At 37.7% G+C, this 2764-nt stretch overlaps 1 long non-coding RNA gene across 1 annotated transcript in view; it reads left to right on the top strand.

The window, feature by feature from the left end:
* LOC102470114 (uncharacterized) overlaps positions 1–2764 on the top strand; it is a 4931-nt gene extending 2167 nt beyond the window's left edge. Inside the window, exons 2-3 of the long non-coding RNA XR_003547026.1 lie at positions 2535–2637; positions 2720–2764. This is a non-coding gene — a long non-coding RNA (uncharacterized LOC102470114). The remainder of the gene's footprint in view (positions 1–2534; positions 2638–2719) is intronic.

The following is a 2764-nucleotide window of genomic DNA, read 5'->3' as shown; positions in this document are numbered from 1 at the left end:
TCCCTGGTGAGTCATGTATGACTTTTGGCAAATTAAAAAAAAAATCTTTCAATCCAAATTTAAAGTGTTCCTATGCAAAACCTTTTTCTTATACACTTACTCGGTCCCTTGGTGGGGATGGGAAAAAAATAAGCATTATTTGATATTTTATTTACATTAGATGGTAAATTAAAAAAATTGGACATTGGGAGTTTTAAGCACATGAAAGTAAATGTGGGAAGTACATCAGGAGAAGACACAGAGTTTCGGAAACACGTTGAACAGACAGGCAGTGCAACGCAGGGTTGAATGCTCAGTCACGGCGTCATCACATGCAGACGGGGGTAATAATCGTCGCTAGGTGGAGAGTTGTTTTAGAGATTAAACATATAAATAATGACAAATGTTGATTAAAAGGAAGAGGACAGGAAGAAATCTAACATGCAAACACTTAAAAAAGAGATATTGGGTCATTATATTAATATCAACTAGAGTAGATATTATGTTAAGAAATGTTACCAGGGATAAAGAAGAACATTACACAGCAATCCTAAATGAATATGTACCTAAAAATAGAGATTCTGAGTACCTAAACATTAGTTACAACTGAAAAGTGTATAAATCCTCACCTCAATTGTAGTTTGCGATTTATTTATTTATTTATTTTTTGAGAGATTTTTGCCATAGGTAGTGTGCACTCACCAGAGAGACAGAGAGAGACAGAATTTAGAAATCACCCACCAGGGAGGATGGTCACACTGCAATCCCTTCTCCTCCATTCTCCCCTCGGGAATTTGGGCATGCACACACACAGCCCCGGGGTGTTTTATGCCACTGAGTCCAGGACTAGAATTGCGATCCTACTCTGCAGGAGTCCAGCAACGTAACCATTTCGCCATCTGCTGGCCCCTACTATTTCAACTCTTCTGTCTTAGTAATTAATGGAGCAAAGAGACAGAAAATTAGTAAGGCTGTAGAAGGCTGAAACAATATAAGCAATTTGGTGTGTTTTACATTTATAGAAAACTCCATGTGACAATGCCATACCTAATCTTTTTAAGTGAATGTGTAACATTCATCAGGATAAACCATATTTGAGACTGCAATACAGTGAACATAACTGGTTTGAAATAAAAGAATATGGGGCAGCAGATGGTGAGGTGGTGAAGGCATAGACTTCCACATGGCTGACCGCAGTTCGATTCCTGGACCTGGTGACTTGCTTTCTCACTCTCTCTCTCTCTCTTTCTCTGTTTCTTTCTGGTGAGCTCACATGCTTGATAGCAAGTTAAGTAATAACATAAAATTAAATAAGAAATCATTCTTAAAAAAGACATTAAAGAATATAAAGTATATTTTCCATTCAAAAAGAAGTTAAAATAGAAATCAGTAACAGAAAGAGATAGGGAAGGTCAAATATTCAAAAATGAAATGACATACTCTAAATAAAACATGGGTCAAAGAAGATATCATAAATTATAAAATACTTTAGATTGAACGAAATGGAAACCTACCATATCAGAATTTGTGGTTATAACAGCACGTGATGGGAAAATTATAGTATTAAATGCTTATATTAGAAAAGAAGAAAGACCTCAAATTAAGGATTCAAACTTCAATTTTATTTATTTATTTATTTATTTTGGGAGATAAGTTTCTACTATAGGCACATGTGCTTGCCAGAGAGACAGAGAAACAGAAAGCAGAAAATACCACAGTCCCTTCTCTTCTGTTCTCCTCCTAGGATCCTGAGCACACACACATGCACACACACCAGGCATGTGTTTGAAGCCACTGGATCCAGTACTTGAAATGCGTGGCTTAAACTGTGGTCGACCATGTGGGAGCACAGTGATGTAACCACTATGCCTTCTGCTGGCCCCCCCAAGCTTCAGTTTTAAGAAACTAGAAAGAAAGAGCAAATGAAACAAAAAATAAGCATAAGAAAGAAAATTAGAAAGCAGAAAAAAGGAAAGAAAAATCAATAGAATCCAATCCTACATTTTCCCAAAGATCAATGAAATGGATAAAACTGTAACAAGACTGACAGAAATAGAGAAAATGTATTCAAATTAGGGCTAAAATAAAGGACATCACTACAATTCCTACAGATTTTTTTTTCAATTTTTAAAAAATTTTATTTATTCATTTGTTTATTTTAATTTGACTAGAGAGAGACAGAGAAAGAGAGATAGAGAGAAAGTGAGAAAGCAAGCCACCAGGTCCAGGACTTGAACCATGGTCGACTCTGTGGGAGTGCCTAGCACCTTAACCACCATGCCACCTGCTGGTCCCCCCTACAGATGTTTTTAATAAGAGAATAATAGAGAAATACTATAAAAAATTTTTTTTCCAATGTATTTGAAAACTTAGGTGAACCATGAAAATGTCTTTGAAATCACAAACTACCAAAGTTCACTCGAAAAGAAACAGAAGGGTGAAGAAGGTCTGTCGGAGTTCAGGACTCTGGACAGGTGCTGTTTGGGCCAGTGGCAGATGGTGGGCTGCTGGGGTTGCAGCTGAGGACATCCTGTTGTTTGGGCATTTCCCCTCAGGCTCCCTACACTGCGAGTACTGCCAGAGAGTCTCACCATGGGGGTGCACCGTTCAGTTGCCCTAGAGGAAGCTCCTGAATCTAGCACTTTGGAGGTAGCCAACGTAAGTAAGGAAGAGAGAAAACAAAAGTTCTTGAGATTTGTGGCCACAGGAAATAAAGAATATTCTGGTTGTCTTGTTATAGATCACAAATCAACATCTCACTTCTGACCAGGGGAGGAGATGAAGA

This window comes from Tupaia chinensis, unplaced genomic scaffold (assembly GCF_000334495.1).
Source record: "Tupaia chinensis unplaced genomic scaffold, TupChi_1.0 Scaffold142543_1, whole genome shotgun sequence".
Classification (NCBI taxonomy): domain Eukaryota; kingdom Metazoa; phylum Chordata; class Mammalia; order Scandentia; family Tupaiidae; genus Tupaia; species Tupaia belangeri.
This window is presented reverse-complemented; position numbering and strand designations above follow the sequence as displayed.